The sequence below is a fragment of the Jaculus jaculus genome, chromosome 1 (assembly GCF_020740685.1).
Source record: "Jaculus jaculus isolate mJacJac1 chromosome 1, mJacJac1.mat.Y.cur, whole genome shotgun sequence".
Taxonomy (NCBI): Eukaryota; Metazoa; Chordata; class Mammalia; order Rodentia; family Dipodidae; genus Jaculus; species Jaculus jaculus.
Window position 1 is genome coordinate 338,371,117 of NC_059102.1, and position 19,018 is coordinate 338,390,134.

Sequence of the window (19,018 nt, forward strand, 5' to 3'; positions counted from 1 at the left end):
CTCTTAGAGTGTTGGGTATATGATCAAACAAGATACAAGATTTCCAAACTAAAATCTCATCATTCCCAAATCTGCTGTATCTCAGGACTCTCATTCCCCAGACATTCATTACATCCCCAAAGCAATTGAATTCTGCATACTTTCCAAACATTCTTTAAAAAAAAAGAAAAAGGCAGCAATCCCATGGAATCATCTGCTCTGCAAATAATGAAGAATGACCCTCCTCTAAACTCATCTTCCTATGAACCGAATCCAATCATCTGTTTCCTTTAAGACAAGTGCCTCTCTGTACCACCCCCCACACCAGCACAGCAAGGGACCCTGGAGAGTCAGCAGCTCGATTTTTGAACCGAGTTCAGGGGCTGAGCGTTTGCATTACTTTGTATGTTTCTGGCTGCAGTCAATTTCTGCTGTCTCTTTACTGGTCTGGTTTAGTTCCCTTTTATATGAATGTCAAATTTTGCATTTGTTAAGAGACATCATCCAGACCCCTGCTGGAAAAGCAAATTCTCCCCATGGTAATGCTTTGGTTTTCCACTACCCTAAATAAAAATTAAATTCATAGTTTGGAAGAAGCAAAATACACAGACATGTACATTTATTTTAGTGAAGCCTAGCTCCAATGTGCATGGGGATTCCTTGTGTTATTTCACTGGAAGGGTTTATAGAAGGATGTTTTTCTGTTACCTGGTTTTATGTGTTTATGCCATTTTGTTGTGTGAACATTTACCTTATAAATTAGAAATGATTATTATATTATTATATTGTTCTCCCCCACTGAAAGTATCCACACAGGATCTATAAGTTAAATTAAAAATCTTAATTATGTGTGACCATGCCTAGTTGAACATTTTAGGCACCTTGATATTTTTTTTACTATATTTCAATAGAGAATGGGAATAAATGTACTAAATAGAAGGGGGCTTGGTTGATCCCACCCTCTCTTGCTTATGGCTAATTTGGGAGGTAGAGAGAAAAGATTTTTAACTTAACTGCAAAAGGTCTAATTAAGTCCAAGTAGTTATGAGTGAACTGAAGTTCCCCCCAAAGTTGTCCCTCTGCTAAAGACTCTACAAGGATGACTGACTGACTGGAACTTCCTGATGGAAAAGCGTCGGGATGTTGTAGATTCAGAGTGCAATTAACTTGGGCTCCCTTTAGTGTCTTCAGTAGTCATTCATAACCTTGTCTGCGTCTGACGTCACACTCCTATGACCACTGGGTGATGCTTTTGGGGATGCATTACGTTAGAAGAGCAGTAGCTCACACCAACATAAAAACTAAGAATGCTACCAAACATCTGAGGCCTGTAGCAGATTCCTCCCCTTAGCTGTAATCTGCTCATCTAATATACCCCCAGATGTATTTGAAAAGTATCTTGACTTATGACTTTGTTACATAACCTAAAACTTTATGAAATTGTTACTACATTGAAATGTATTTGGAGGCAACCTGAATTTGTGATCCTAGGCTATGGTCATGCATATTTAATGGAAGAATAACGTTTTTATTCCTTGGAGGTGAGAGCTGTATTTTGGCCAGTAGTATAGATCTTAGCACAGGTTAAAAAAAAAAAATGGTAGGAGAATGAAAGATTCTAAGCAAGAGAGTAGAGATAGTATTTGAATAAAATTCAAATTTAAAAAACAGTAAGGCATATAGAGATAAGAATTATAGGAGCTTATGTAGACTAAGAAGGTAGGAGATTTATTCACAGCAACTATTACATTATTGAGATACTTCTTTTATATACATATGTTCCTCAAGTTACGATGAGGTGACCTGTCAGTAAATCTATCACAAGTTGACAATATTGTATGCCAAAATGCATTTAATTCATGAAAACTACCATATAAAGCTTAGCCCAACCTAACCATAAATGCTAATGAGGAATAAATAGGAGCAAGGTAGCTCTGATTTGATATAGATAATCAGCGAGGGGAGGGCCCAAGGAGGAACCAAAAGAAATGCCACACTGCCTGTGTCAGTAGAACTGGAATTCAGTATCTGACCCCTCAGCAGCAGCCCCCTCTATACAGGGATGAGGGCCTTTTGGGGGGCCAGTCCCATCTCCAAACCAATCAGCTCTCTTTCAGAACTCACCTGAGGGTGAAGACCACCCCAGTAAGCAATAAATGGGGGCTTATAGGTGGGCCAGGCCTTCATCTTCTTTGTTGCTTTGTGACTGTTAACCTCAATTCATCTGAACCTTGGGTTCCCTGCACTAATAAGACCTTCCCCCACTCCAGCAGCCAGGGCTCTCCATGACGCTGGAATAGGGGAAGGGATTTTCTTTTTTTCTTACTCACTACCTTTTAGCTTTCTTTTCAAGCCCCAACCCTTTTCCAATTTTCCTGGAAAGGCCCCTCATGTTTTTGCTCTGCACACATGCTCAGCTTCCTGCATTGGCCCCCAGACCATGTGAGTGTATCTAGCCTCCTCCCCTTATTCACAAATTCCCCTAGATAAATGTAATGATTTGTAAGCTATCCTTCTCAGTCAGTACATTTACATTTTTTTGTTAAAAATAAAAAAAAAAAAGCCCAAAAGTTGAGGTTCACAAATGTTTCCTGAGCACTAAGAACCCTGTTTGACTTACAAAAATCACCCTGGCCTATAGTTGGACAAAACGATCGTGATGGTTCGTATTGAATGTCAACCTGATGGGACCTAGAATCACCTGTGGGGGGACCCTAGACTAGAATAGCCGACTACGTCTGCCCGAGAGGGACATCTTGATTAGCTTAATTGAGCTGGGCACCATTCCATGGGTCAGGTTCCCAAACTATACTAAAAATGAATAAATAAATAAAGCCTGGGCTGGAGAGATGGTTCAGTTAAGGTGCTCCCTGTAAGCATGCCCATTCTCTATATCTGTCTCTCTTCTCTCTGTCTCTCTGTGCTCGCAAATAAGTGAATAAAAATTTAGGGCTGCAGAGATAGCTTAGTGGTTAAGGCACTTACTCGCAAAGCCAAAGGACCCAGTTTCAATTCCCCAGGACCCAAGTAATCCAGGTGCACAAGGTGGCACATGTGTCTGGAGTTTGTTTTCAGTGGCTGCAGGTCCTTCTGTGCCCACTATCTCTCTCCTTCTCTCTACCTGCTTCTCTCTCACCAACAAATGCATAAAGAATTTTTAAAAGTAAAAAAAAAAAAAAAAGAAGTCACTTTTAAAATAAAGTTCAAAGAAGGCTGGCTGAGCAGTGGCACTCCTCCTTCTCTGCTTCCTCACGTTGGACGGAGTGTGAGCAGCTCTGGCTGCCGTGGTCGTCTGAAACCTGGAACTGTACGCTGAAATAAACTCCCTCCTCCCACCCTTTGCTTCTGGTCAAGTATTTGTTCACAGCAAGGAGAGAATAACTGATAAAATCATCATCTACCACAAGGCCTGTTTTCTCGTAATGTACTGAATATTTCATGTAACTGAGAGCAAACAGGATGATTGTGAGGAAACCCTCTCTGCACCGCCATAAAATTGAAATATCATTTAACATCAAACCATTTTAAGTTGTGGGACTGATCTCCACTGAGCTTTGAATCCCATAAGCTAAAGTCTTACTTCTCAAGCCATTTTATATGTGACCCTGAGAAAACAACAACTTAGTGACGGAGACTGTCTCCCCATCCTCAAAAATAATTCCATACCTGCCTTACCAATTCTGATCACATTCAGCAAAACAAAGTTGTGCTTCAAGTCTAATTTACTGTCATTGTCTTCATCCTCCTACCTCAAAATCTACTCCCTGTCACCACCATCACCCCCGGCATGATTTATTAAGGGGATTATGTGATTTGAAATCTTGCATTGTCACATATTTCTCATAGTCTACCATTACCATCTCTACCTAAGCAACCATGACTATTTGCACGAGACCCTCAAGATAGGGCCTATGTTCTCTCACAGAAGGATCCAATGGGGAGACCTCCTGAGAGCTGAGCCTCTCTCTGCTGTATCTCCTGGGCAGCTGTACACAATTCTTCCTCAGCCTCACACGGTCTCAGGAATGTCAAAGGATATCGATCTCGGAAGGTTATTGAAGGGGTCTCCACCCATGCAGTTATGAGTAGGAGGTTGTCATCCTTGCTGGGCAAGAACTAGTGACGTGGCGGCTTTGGAGGCACTCACAGTCCCGCAGGTCATTCCTCACTCGTCTTCCTTAAGTACAGTAAGCCCACTGGCTCTCTAGGTTGGACTGTGGTGGAATTGTTACTGTGTTCTCTTTGGGTCTCTCCAGGAAGAGTTCACACAATAGCTAGAGACTCAGGTAAAGAACCCTCAAAAGAGATTTTTCTCATAGCTTCTGTCTTAGACTCAGCAAACTGTCTACAAAGCTAAGCTCTATTAAATTGTGTTATAAGTAAATCCAGTTTTTGTTCTTGCCATAGAGTCTGGGTAAACTTTCCATATTTACAGAATTCATTTGCTAACTGTAATCATTAACTTTATACCCGCCACCTGCACAGACAGACAAGCACATGTCCATACCATTCACCCAAACAGTACAGGAAAACTGAAAATCCAGCTAGGTGAACTCTTCTACTGAGAGGCATAACAAAAAGGCATGTTGCCACTTTAACAAAGAACAAATCAATAAATGATGTAGGGTTTTACTTTTTGGTAACATTAGGATGTTGACTTCAGCAATAAGTATGCTATAGATCAGAAGTTAGGACAAAATGTTCTCTGAAACTCAATTGAAAGTCTGCTTATTTTAGAACTGTGTACATCAGTGATGCAAGAACTAGCTCCGTGACTGCACTCTCTTGTGAAGAAGGAGATAATCTATAACCGTCCTGTTCATCTTTCCACTCCAGATCAGACCCTGGGAGGGGGGAAGTCAATGCAGTATAGCATAAGTTGCCAGCATCCAAATGCAGAAGAACCTCATGTGAAGGAAGCGACTTTTCTCAGCCTGGTTCACACTGAGACTGAATGAAAGTGTTATTATTCATGCTGCTGTCAGACACGATCACACCCGAGACACATCAGACAGCACAGAATCTATCTTGATTTTTTATTTACAAGATCCCTGGGGAAAAGAGAGTCTATAGAACTCAAGGGGGAGGGTACCTATTCTACTATCTAAGTGTTCTCTGCCAGGATTTTCATTCATTTTCCTTTAAGGTAAAAGAAAGAGCAGAAACTGTGGCTGGGAAGGGGGTTCAGTGGACAAAGCACTTGCCACAGACACATAAGAAGCTAAGTTCAGATCCCGGCTCCCATGTAAAGCCACACAGCGTGGCGGGCCTGTGTAGTCCTGGTGCAGCTGTGGTAAGAAGGGAGATAAAGGTAAGAGAATACCCTGGAAGCTTGAAAGCCAGCCAGCATGGTGAAAAACAACAGGAGGCTTTCTCTCAAATAAGGGGGATGGTGACAACCAATACCCAAACTTTTCCACTGACCACACAGACACCATGGCATGTATATTCTTACACTCACACACATAACAAACATATGCACACTCACCATATGTGTACACCATCAAAAGAGAAAGAAAGAATTAAAAAGGGAAGGGAGGGAGGACGAGAGAAAGATTAGGGTTTAGTTTCCTGGTTGGGGCCTAAACATGTCACTATAGGAAAGTCATCTAAAGTTTCTATGCCTCATTTTTTTTCTCTGTATATGTAATGGTGAAATGATAGCATCTCCAGCATAAGGTCCCTGAGAAATCAATTGAAATGAAAATTTTAAATATTGTTTAAAATGTATTATGCTATATAAATGTTATTTGATAGCAACAGCTTATAGTGGCAAGGATACCTAGCCAAAATCAAAAAGAAGTACATACTACAGAGCCTAGGATGACATGCCGATAATCCCTCATTCCAAAAGATCATGGAAACTCACCTGGGTTATGTAGTGAAACCCTGTCTCAATTTTAAAACAAAATATAATAACAATAACAATCAAAAGCACACACCACTGCTTGCATAACTCTTCCACAGGGCTGCAATCAAACCCATTACTGTTTCTGCAGATAAAGATAAAAATACTAGCAGTAATGGGATAAACAAAAGAATATAAATAGCCCAACATCAGTTAAGGTCAGATATTACTGCCAAGTAAGCTTTGAGGCCAAAATTATAAAAGAAATTAAAATCCAACAACAGACATTTAAAAATATTCTGAACTATGGGATAAGAGCTTTTGTACTTGATCTAATAAGCTGATTACATGAGCTATACCTCGCCAAAGAAATAGTGATTAATTTTCTCCCTAGCCTTTCTACATCTCCTGTGAATTCTTGTTCCATTTTTCTTCATGATTTCATATACCAACTCTTTCACCATCCTGTTGTCCTTTTTGTAAAACTCCCCAGTGTCTCCACATGTTTAGGTCAGACTCCTGGCCACGATAGGGTTTGAAGGGTATTTCTCTCCTGACAGCCTGCTTGATTGCTCCTCCCATTTCCACCCCACTAGTCCTCCACACAGGTGTGAAAGAGCATTTTTAATTGAAATTTTTTTTTTATTATTTATTTATTTGAGAGCGACAGACACAGAGAGAGACAGATAGAGGGAGAGAGAGAGAGAATGGGCGTGCCAGGGCTTCCAGCCTCTGCAAACGAACTCCAGATGCGTGTGCCCCCTTGTGCATCTGGCTAACGTGGGACCTGGGGAACCAAGCCTCGAACCGGGGTCCTTAGGCTTCACAGGCAAGCGCTTAACCGCCAAGCCATCTCTCCAGCCCTTAATTGAAATTTTAAGCATGTCACTTTTCTGGTACACTCCTCCACTGCTTTTTCACATAGCCCCGTAAAGACCATACTTTTTAATATGGCATGCAAAGCCTTTGGTGAGCTGGTTCCTGCCTCTCTACAGAGCTCCTTCCAAGTCCACAAAGCCCGCATTCCAAGCCAGCCACAGGATTTACATCACACCTACAACCCCTAGCTTTGTGTTTCTGCTCAAACTGTTGCTTCTTGCTGTACTCCTTCCCCAAACAGGTCTGCCAGGTGAGCAGTTCTCATCCTTCCACCATCCTCTCTTAACATCTCTGCTCAGTGGCCCACTCTGACCCTTTCACCTTTGCTCTGCACTCTGACAGCATCTTAAGGTTATGGCTGTCCTGTGCGCCTCCCATTTTCACATGGGTCACAGTCAGGGGCCTTTCCTGGCTCTTCAAGTAGACAGTCCCAGCCCAACATCATGCAGACTGGTTAGCAAGTATGCATCAGTGTCCCAAGTGAAAAGTGCTTCCTGCAGCATTTCATCAAAGCTGTAGATGTGAAAGTTAAATGGCAAGCCTCCACCCACTATCTTTAAAGCTAGAGACTGCTTCAGATGGATTTCATTTCTAAGATAAGTTGTATGCTTGTTCTTTAACCCTGGATCTCATGGAAGAATGCCAAATGGTCTAGTGCCTTTTACCTTATTCTAGTAACCAAACTATAAACGCAAAGGATTTCAATGATCATCTCCAGCAATAGCCTGTGATGAGAACTGAGACAAGTAGGTTTTATTTTTGTGTTTGGAGGCAAAGGGCACACTTAACTAGATAGAAATTTACAAAAATGGGTAAGTTTCTCCTTTCCAAAGCAGTGGTTCTTGTATTATTATTTTGGATTTGTTTGCTTTGGTTTGGTTTAGATTGTTATGTTCTGATTTTAGATAGATAGATAGGTAGATAGATATAGATTATATAGATATAGATATAGATGATATAGATATAGATGTAGATGTAAATACAGATATAGATATAGTTTTCTGTGGCTCACGTTGGCCTCCAACTTGATATATAGCTGAGATTGGTCTTGAACTTCTGAGTCTCTTGCCTCTAGCACCCAAGAGGCTGAGATTACAGGGATGTACCAAAATACCTGGTAGATGAGTGATTGTCATATGTTAACAGCATTTATTTATCTGCTTACCATAGTTTGTTATGTGTTAAAAGAATTTTCTATATGTGCTTACTATAGCATGGATGTCAAATGTTCACAAAGGTCATGTGTTGAAGGGCTGGGCCCAGGTGAGGAGGTGGCAGAAACTTTAGGAGGCGGCACCTCGTGGGAGGAAGTGAGGTCATTGGAGGATGTCCTAGGAAAGGGTATTGGTGCTCTGGTCATTTATCTCTTCCATTTGCTTCCCAGCCAGGTTGAAGTCAGTAGCCGGCTCTACCATGTGTCAGCTTTCATGAACGATGCACTGCTTCCCCACCACCATGGGTGGGATCCCATGCTGAACCTGCCAAAACTTTGGACTGAAACAAACTTCCCCTCTACGAGGTTGACTATTTCACATATCTTATTATGGTAACAGAAAGATGACTGCCATAGTAGGTAGCTTATAAAGATATCCATAGTGAAGAAAAGAAACTTCCAAACGTAGCAATGTTTAGAAAATGCGAGGTAGACACTTAATAGGATAGCCCAAGTGGTCATTTGACTCAGGTGTCCTCCATAAACTTAAGTGTTCTGAATGTAGGTTTCCAGCTGATGGAGATTTGAGAATTAACACCTCCTGGAGGAAGTGTATTGTTTGGTGCAGGCTTATAGGTATTATAGCCAGATTCCCCTTGCCAGTGCTCGGCACACTCTCCTGTTACTATTTATTGTCCACCTGATGTTGGTGAGGAGATGATGTTCACCCCTCTGCTCATGCCATCATTTCCCCTTCTATTGTGGAGGTTCACCTTAACTCTGTAAGCCAAAATAAACCTTTTTATTTCTAGAAGCTGCTCTTGGTTTGGTGATTTCTGCTAGCAATGCAAACCTGACTACAACAGTACAGTTGGTACCAGAGGAGTGGGATTGCTGCTAGACACCTGACTGTGTGGTTTTGGCCTTTTGGAGATGATTTTTCAAGAAAAATGTGGAAGGATTTGAAACCTTGGCCTAAGAGACTCCTTGAAGTGCTGTAAGTATAGCTTGATAGACTATTCTGCTTAGAGTTGAAAGACCTGAATGCAATAAGAACTATGGACTGTGAGGTTTGGCTTATAAGGGTGAGAAAGAGCTTTGTCTGGACTGGGCTAGAGGCAGTTTGTGTGAGAGGCTTGCTGTTACGCCCCTGTCCTGAGAAATTGTGCAGGGTTGTTTTGTGTAGAAATGGACTGGTGTGAGCAGAGGGATATGGCATAGAAATGAAATCTTTGGGCTGAAATTTCTTCCCATTCATCTGCAACTATATGAGATAACAACCACTGAGATGGAGCCAGCTGACCTGCATTAGGACAACAGAATGAATGCAAAGTTTTTTGAAGGGACCTGAAAGCTGAAGGAGTGCCCTGTTATTCAAAGTCTGCTTTATTCCTCCCTGGATTAAAAATTTTGCACCCTATCTGGTGTTATGGAGTATAAGAAATGCAGGAAAGAGAAGGTCATTGAATTTGCAATATGGTCTTATGTTTAGGAAACAGCCACGAGCTATGTGAAATAGGTTTACTGGATGCCTGCGTAGAGACCCCATGGGGCCATGAGGATGAACTGTGGGGTTACAGTGGAGACTCGGTAGAGATACCAGGACCATGAGATGGCTTACTAAGGAGAGCTTCCAGCCCAGGATGAAGTTTTCCAGCACCTTGAATAGCCTAGCTGGAGGGGTGGAATTAGAACTCCAGAGACTTGTCAGTGGTTAGAATTACTGGACTTAGAGATTTCTCACTAACTAGAGTTATTGGACTTGGTGCTACCGAGTTGATGTTTTCCCTGGTAGTTTTAAATCTTGTGTTGGTTGAATATTTCTATATCAATTTCTATATCCGATTCCTTCTTTTGCGGTTTGAATTTTTATTCTGTGCCATTATGGGGTTTGAAGGGATTTTTTGTGTTGTTATTATGGCTCAGTTAAAAGATCTTGGACTTTGGGGATGTTTGAACATCATTGGAATTGATAAAACTATGGTGACTTTTAAAGTTAGACTGAATACATTGTATTTTACATCATGTATGGTCATCAGTTTATGGGGGACAAGGGCAAAATGTGGTGTGGATTCAGCTGTCCCCCATAAACTTAGGTATTCTCAACACAGGTTCCCAGCTGATAGAGATTTGGGAAGTAAAGCCTCCTAGAAGCAGTACAATACTGGCAATGGGCTTTTGGGTAATATACCCAGTGTCCCCTTGCCAGCATTTGGCACATTCTCCTGGTACTATTGTCCACCTGAGGCAGCAAGGAGGTGAGGTCTACCCTCTGTTCATGCCATCATTTTCCCCTACCATTGTGGAGCTTCCCCTCAAGTCTGTAATCCAAAATAAAACCTTTCTTCCCCACAAGCTGCTCTTGATCTGATGATTTTTGCCAGCAATGTGAAAGAACCTGACTGCAACAACCCATGTAAAGACTAAAACTCTTGTGAAAGGCACTCAAATGCTGCACAGTATTTGAGAGTCCAGAGAAGCTATTAATCACTACATTTCAGGTGAATTTGGAACAAATGAAGAACATACAACACATATTAGAAATTATTGAACTGGCCATATTATTTGTCTTTTCTTACATGTTTTTATTTTATTTTTCTTTAGGAAGAACAGCACAGGCCCCACTGGGAGTGTCAGGGCCTTTCCCACCCTGCTGTTGAGCACCATGGCTGCCCTATAGATAGCTTTGAATGTTTGTTTCTGGAACAAAAGAACAAATTTTCAATTAGAAAACAAACATTTTGAAAATGTCTCTAGACCTCTTAGCTCTACTAACAAAGTGTTCATAATTGACTGAATATGATCATTATTTGGGTAGGGAAGGGGCACACATTTTACTACCCTGATTATTCATGGCAAGGATCCCAAATAACATGACCAGAACTCATATGTTCCTACTAGCACTCCCCATGTGCCTATAGTCAGAGTGAGGAGGAGTCAGAAAACTCTGTTAGGCACTTAGGGTGACTGGACACCTGAAAGTCAGAAGCACAAATGTCTTTGGGCCTATCCTTGCAACATACTCTTGCTAGAGATCAAAGGATGATCTGACTTCTTACATCTTCACTAGATCTCTTTTTCCACAAACTACCCCAGACTCACCTGGGAGAAGGTCTTTCCTAGGATTTAAATCTAAACCTAATATTGTAGTTGGTCAAGCTTAGACCCCAGAACTTTGCTGGCCTCTTGTTTAGACAGCCCCTAACCCAAACTAATCAGCTGTCCTTCATGTCACCTGAGTTGTAAGGTTGGGCCTACCACCATAAGGTTACAAATACATTTATAAGGGAGCTAAAAGCTCTCTGAGCTGCCTGATCACTCATGAACCTCTGGCTGGTAGTGAGTTCCCCCTTAGTTTGGCCCAGCTAGGCCAAGCTGAGGGCAGATCCCCCTGGCCCTCAATGTTCATACGGACTCTTTCTCCACATGGCAGGAGCACTTTGCACTTTCTTTTCTATCCTTTCCATGGTTTTACCAGGCCCTCCATGTGGGTTCTCAAGCCACGTGGGTGTTTCCCTTTGGTTCTGCACTTCCCTAAATAAATATAACAAATTAATACTTATCCTTCTCAGTCTTCATTTTCTTCAATTAGTTGATTAAAATTACACACACCTAGGATATGGGATTCAAGCATCTTCTTGAACACTGAGGAGTCTATTACAAGAGGCTCACTCAGGCCCCACTCTCCATGGACCTCCAGTCAGAGGTTCACTCAAGCCCCTCTCTCCATGGACAGCCAGTCAGAGGTTCACTCAGGACCCACTCTCCATGGACAGCCAGTCAGAGGCTCACTCAGGACCCACTCTCCATGGACGTCCAGTCAGAGGCTCACTCAAGCCCCTCTCTCCTTGGACCTCCATGCAGAGGTTCACTTAAGCTACATCCACTTTGCCTGCTTTCTGCAAAATGTAATAGCCTAGGTACATCATCACATTGTTCAAGTCAACAGAGAAGTAGGAAGAAGTCTCCTTGGAAAACATGGCACAGAAGTGGCCCCCACTGAATTCTGTGGAGTCTTTAATCTTTTTAGAACTAGACACTAAACATTCAAGAGAACTTTGTTTAGTGGTAAGAGTCACATTGATAGGTAGAGAAATAGATAGACCATAGCTGGATAGATGATATAGTCATAGAACTAGAAATACTGATAAATAGATGTACATGAGAAGATATAGCAAGTAATTTCTATTTAAAATGTAGAAAAACTCTGGAAACAATATAATGAGCACACAAAAGTCTAGGTAGTGTTAGAACTCACTTATCACAGCCTTTCACCTTGCTTAGGTGTTAACACTGAGATGCACAGACTAGCCGTTTTCCTGTGAGAAAACTGAGCCCCAAACAGTTACCGAGGGAAGTCCCATGCATGAGGATCCAGTGGGCAACGTGGCCTCCCTCTCCTTGTGCGGGACCCTTATCACAGACAGTAGCCCTCCTGACACAGAAACAGCCAGTGCCACCCTCCTTCCACAGAAGATGAGGTAAGCAGCATTACAAATTGCAGGGGCCCTTGGGACATTTGGTTTGGGGGCAGAAAGGGCAAGAAAATCAAGACGTGAAAAACAGACCGAGGATCTCTCTCTCATGCTTAAGCCTTACGCAGATAAGCATCTTAAACCATGGTAAATTACACACTGCATGCTGGTGACTCGGTCATGGAAAATTATGAAGCTACGTGATGTCTCATTTGTTGTGCTGAAACAAATGTAAATAAATTACTAAGAGAACCTCATTTCCATTTAGAGATTCATCTGCATGCATGACATGACTGCCGATTTTTTAAGAGATACGTTGAGAAGAAATGCCATTCATTAAGCCCAGATCATGAGGATTGAGATGAGTTTGATTTGGAGCAGGCTTTGCAAAAGAGAATAAAAATCTCTTTTCTAACACTGAAAACACAAACCACCATGTGTTCACTCACACAGATAGGAGGCAGCCTCCTCCCCTCACTCAAGATTTGTTCTCTGTTTCTGATGACCCATCTGTCACTCTTCACATTCGGAATGAACACCCCAAAGCCGCTGGTAGTAACACCAGCTCATTGCCCAGTAGTGCAGACAATCTGTGGTGAGCCATTCATACCCTCTCACCCCGTTCCACCCACAACCCATGGCAGCTGGCAGGGGTTAATGGGACAGAGTGGAGTTAACTGGCTTCTGCAGGGATCAAGCCCATGACTGATCTCGTGACCACTCTACTTTGACCAAGTGAGCTGCAAAGCCATGGACTTTCGTTGAATAAGGATTGGCCATGGAGTGGCACCAAGGCCCAGTGCTAAGAGGCGGTTGACCTGAAAAAGCAGATAGAAAATACAAGAGATTGATGATGGCATTTGAGCGGAAACCTTGAAGGGCTCCGGGTCTGGGTGGCTGTTAGGCTTCTTGCCATGCTTAATTTATCCCATCCACCTCTCCCTGATTCCATTTGAATCACCCAGGGCAAAATCAAGGACGTATGAAGCAGGAGCAGAGAGTTACAGCCCACTGATTGTAAGGACAGCACAGCAGTCAGGCACTTAACAGAAAGTTGTAAGCCCCATTATACACAGACTAGAAGAAAACCACCGCGACAGTGACGTGGACTACTGGATCTTCCTGCTGTTGGCCTGCGCTGGGCATACCTGCCACCCTATACCTACCACACCAGGCAGGACTCCACACCCAGTGTCATGCCCACTCAGTGAGGCTCTGGGACTCAATCTCCTTTCCTGCCCAGCTGAGACTATGAGCTCTGTTTTCATCCCTTCAGTTTCCTCCCCTTCTTCTCTCTGCCCCATTCTAAACAGATATCACAGAAAATGCTGTTGTGCGTTGCTCCCGACCCCACGGGGTGAAATACAACCATTTCCTAAATAGGGATGTGATGGTGCACTCAACCTCCTTCGCAGCAGAGCATTTGCATAAGCCTGAAGAGGTCGGAGAGTTTATTGGTTAAGGGGAAATAAGCAGGCCATGAAATAATTATTTTTCATTGTGCCCTGCCAAAGCCATTCAGCCAAAGGCTAAATTGAGCCACTATTGTGATTATTTGAACTGTGGAGCCAAAAGTCTTTGCTGCAAAGCATCCCAGCTGTCCCAAATTTTGTTGTGATGGCTAGTTTTCACTGTGGCTCTGATTCTGCCAGGAAAAAAAATGGTCCCCAAAATAGGAGGGTAGATGGCTTGTTTTATCCAGGCCCACATCAATGGCCGATTTAGGGCCATTTGGAGAACTTGATTATTAACAAATCACTTCCTGAAACTGTTTTGACATAACTCCCATATGCAAACGGCAGGCCACTCATATGCACACAGTGAGGCAAGGAAATTCAAACGAAGACTTCCTAAAACTGACAGGCGGTCATTTTTGCTAATGCAGATTGTACCTGCTGGCAAATGAGTGCTTCCCAGTGGTCCTCGCAGCTCCGGCCACAGCATTCCCTGGGCCTGCTTAACGGAGACATAGGCCCTGTGCTGTCCTGGCATCTTGACTATGCCTAGTGACTGTAGAATTTCACAGCACAGCACAGTGAACCTTCCCGGGCTTAGGAAAGCACTGTAAGCTCCATTGGGTTAATGTGGCAATCCCAGCATTCACAGCAACACCCACCCATTATAGAAACTAAAACAATACGTGATGGAAAGAAGGAAGGAAAGAAGGTGGGCATTCTGGTAGACCATGGCAACATAGGCAGCAAGTCTGTCCATATTCTAAATAAACATTCCATTTGTCTGCCTAGGATGTGAACACTCTAGAAAAAAAAATCTACAGTAGAGGCATAAGATATTGCCAAATCAGTTATCTTTTGTCAAACCATTATTTTTTTTCTTATTTTGCCATGATGTTTTCAAAATGAAGAAGGAAAGGGAATGTAGTGTTTTAGTGCCTCATTCCATGAAAGGAACACTAGGGCCTGGCGAGATGGTTCAGTGCTTCCTGGGCAGACGTAAGGGCCTGGGTTGACTCCAGCATGCACATGCAAGCACAAAAGCATGCAGGTACATGCCTATAATCCTAGTATTAGGAGTGGAGACAGGTTACTCAGGGCAAGATAATTAGCCAGGCTAAACAAGTCAGTGAGCTCTAGGTTCAGTGAGTTGCCGTGTCTCCATAAAGAAGTTGGACAGAAGTTGAGGAGGACACCTAGCGTTAAGCTCTGGTCTCCACATACATGCACACACATATATGTATGTGTATCTGTACACATATGCCAACTTACATACAAACACATATATACATGTGCATGCAACACACACATACACAAAAGAACTCTAAGAGATCCTTTAAAGATACTCTAAGATGTCACTCAGTTTCCTTTACTCTGAATCACTGCAAGGGATCAGCTGCAAGGGCACATTCTCACTGTGTGGACCAATGAGGCTGATCTGGAGGCTATGGGAAGAAGGTAAGAGTTCTGGAAACAGAATGGAAGTTCTCAGAGAGGTTATTGTAAACTTGAGCCTGCAGCCATGTGGCATTCGGATGGAGTTTCCTGGGACCTCAAGTTACCCTGACATTTGGAAGGACACATTTGATGTGCCCTGAAGCCAGTTCCTCACCTCAGAGACAGAGTGTGGTGACACTGGGATTATCAGAGAGAGGGTAGATTGTTGGTTTCTGGACTACCTGGAAGGAAATTAGGCAAGCTACTTAAGAGTTCCATTTATGGAACATCAATTACAAAGCACAGTGAATTCTTTTGCCTGTGTCCAAACAACTCTGGAAATTCCCATACTTAAGATGCTTTCCTGGAACAATGACAAGTGTGTGAATGGTTCTGGTGTGCCACCATCCTGGTATGATTTACATCCTACACAGTCATCTGACAGTGCTTAACTCCCAAGCCAAAGGGGAAAACAGGAAAAGAAAATGTTTACTCTCCCTGTAATCCAGAGCTGGAGAATACCAACACTGTGTCTACAGTGATCCGACATCAGCTGTCCCTGGCTACTCACCAGCACTGACTGGATCCAGTGCATGAAGAGGCAACGTGCATGCCCCAGCCTTTTCATGAAGATGTTACTACATGAGTGTATTAGCTATTCTTCTTGTTGCTGTGACAAAATACCTGACAAATGCAACTTAGAGAAGGATTTGTAAAGGGCTCACTATTTGAGAGCACAGCCCATTATGGTGGGGAAGTCCTAGTGGCAGGAGCATGAGGTCAGGAAGCAGGCTGAGAGGTGAATGTTGGTGCTCAGCTCCTCAGCTCATGGTCTGCTCTTCTCCTTTTTAAGTCCGCAGCCCAAGCCCACAGGATGGTAGCATAATTAGGATGAGTCTTCCCTCCTTAAGCTTCTAAGGAAACACCCTTTCAGACATACTCAGAGGTGTGTCTCCTAGGTGATTATAAATCCCATCAAATTGGCAATCAGTATTAACCCTCACAAAGACATACAAAAATATAAAAAATATAAAAGGGAGGAACAGTGCTGGGTAGGCAGCTCATGCCTGGTCACCCCACAGCATCACCAGGTTCACAAATCCATGAAGAAACCAAGGGACTAGGGAACAGGTATTTGCAGAAAGCTTTTGTGTTGTGAGAATAAGGCAAGGCTGATGTGGTGGTATAATTCAACTATTCCCCATAAACTTAGGTGTTCTGAATGCTAGGTTCCCAGCTGATGGAGACTGGGTATTACTGCCTCCTGGAGGGAGTGTGTTATTTGGGGCAGGCTAATGGGTATTAAGCCAGTGTCCCCTTGCCAGTGTTTGGCACACTCCCCTGTTCCTATTGTCCACCTTATGTGAGCCACAGGGTGATGTCCACCCTCTGCTCATGCCATCATTTTCCCTACTATAATGGAGCTTCCCCCTCGAGCCTGTAAGCTAAAATAAACCCCCTTTACCAACAAGCTTCTCTTGGTTGGGTGGTTTCTACCAGCAATGCGAACCTGACTGCAACAGCTGACTTAGCACATGTTCCTGGAGAACATGATTTTGCCAGTTTTTAGTCATTAAGAATAAAATGTCAGCAAGCTGATGCCTATTGCAAGTAACTGTGGCCAAAAATAAAGTTCTTAAATAATAAAAACAAAAAACAACTAAATAAAATGTGATCAGGCTTTTAGTTCCCCCTTCTGGAGAACATTAATATGTATTGTATAAACAAAAGTATATGCACAAGATAGTTAACAGATTTTGAGCAAGAGCAGTGGGAGTATTCAAGGATGTCTATAGGTAAGAGAAAACTTAATCAGTTAATTGCATAAGTCAATGTGTTTCTACCCATCTACTAAGGCTGTTCAACAGTAAAATTCGCCTGTATAAGCCTGACGTCTGACCCTTGGCCACACCCTTATGGAGAGACAAGTTCTAATGTGGTTCCTCTCTGGATTATAGACCCTGGGATTGGAGGGCTGGGTCTGCAGCGTACCTAGGATGCATGGGACCATGAGTTCTGTCCCCAGTGCCATAAAATCAAAACAAAATAAAATGAAAAAACAAAAGAGATCACAAATCAAGATCACTGGCATACCTAATAGGCATCTCAAGGCCTGGACAATAGGGAGGGTGGGGCTGGAAGAAAGGTGAGGATGGGGGACGCAAAACCGAACCCAAAAGGAGCCATAAAATCCTGTATTGTGGAGACAGACTAAAAGTCGGAACCCTCATCAGGTCATCAGAGGGAGCATCTGAATCAAAAGGCCGAGGAAACGGTGACATAAAGCCCAACCTAAAATGTCTCCTGTTTCTTTTTTCTTCTTCTTTTTTTCTTTTGTTCTATTTTTTTTTCTTTTTCTTCTTTTTTTTCCCCTGATGCTGGCCTGTAACTCTGAGTATAAGAATGTGATTAACACCCACAATGAGCTGTTGATCAGAGAGAGACCTACAAGGGCTCCCAACACAAGATAGACTTCTGTCGGAGCACTTGATTACCCACAAGAGGTAAAGGGTAAAACCATACTGCTGAAGACACCTTATGCTGTCAGTAAGGAAAATGGAGAGACCTGACTGGAATCTGGAAGACAGCCAGTCCCCAGACAGCTCCTCTAGTGCTAGAAGGTGCTACATGAGCTACTGGGGGAAAATAACCAACATCTGTCCAAGCAACTCAAGGGCTAAGCTGCTCAGCAGCAAGCAACCTGACATGATGCTCACACAAGTGCAATAGTGGCACACGGCCATGGTGGGTAACCAACTGCTCTTGGATTGGCAAACAGATCCACTCAATGGAAAGGAACCCATATGTGGAACTGGGAAACAAGTCATAATCATAGCCAGATAATGGGTTTGTTCTCCAATATTGAGCACACATTAATCTTGGGCTATAACAGGGCCTACACCCATTAAATTCTCTCTAAACTAATAGGGGTTATCCCATTTAACCTGTGCTGACCTTCCTCTCCACTGGAGAAACTGCTTTTCTTTTTCAGATGGGAGCTTGACCTGAGAACATAGATTACCCAGTGCACTCCATCCTGGCCCCAGCTGAAACCACAGAGGAACTGGGGAAATGGGCAAGAGTGATGCTTTCTCAGTGAACCTGGTATCAGCACAAGGGTTAAGAAGATAGACATTAAGGACACTCAACACCTACCAAACCAGAGACCCAGAGATTTCTAAGAACCCATCACTGAACTAAACTTAAAATGAACCCAACATGACTCAGGGAATTTCATGGAAGAGGGGGCAGAAAGATTGTTAGAGCAACAAACTGGAGCATTCTGCACAGAGACATTGCCTCTTCCCCATAACTGATGGCTGCCTCCACAATGCACGATCCACAGTCCCCATAAGGATGACTGGCATCCCCAACAAGAAGGGTCTCTTTGGAGGGAAGGCAGGGATGAGAGAAAGGATGGTACCAACATGCGCTGCTTACATACTGAGTATGTCCATAACTAATTAGAGAAAAACAGTCCACCTGAAAAACATTGGGTGAATGCTTGGTGTGTTGATTATTTTAAAGAAAGAGGTACGCTAGTGTCTGGACAGCATCTCATGTTAACTCATATAGTCATAGCACTACTTAATTTTTATACTTTTGGAAGCCCACCTTTTTTGTTCTTCTCTGCTCTTTTACATATTATTCCTAGCCAGAAAAAAAAAAAAAGTGTGGTTTGAAACCACAAAAAAGGCATATCTGAGAAAAGAAAGTTCTGGTTAAAAAAAACAAAACAAACAAACAAACAAAAGCATCAAAAGCATAGCCCACAGTCTCCAGCAGGAAACAA

At 42.8% G+C, this 19,018-nt stretch overlaps 1 protein-coding gene across 4 annotated transcripts in view; it reads right to left on the minus strand.

The window, feature by feature from the left end:
• The window catches only part of Esrrg (estrogen related receptor gamma), a 606,145-nt gene that overhangs the window by 528,254 nt on the left and 58,873 nt on the right, over positions 1 to 19,018 (minus strand). The window lies entirely within an intron of this gene.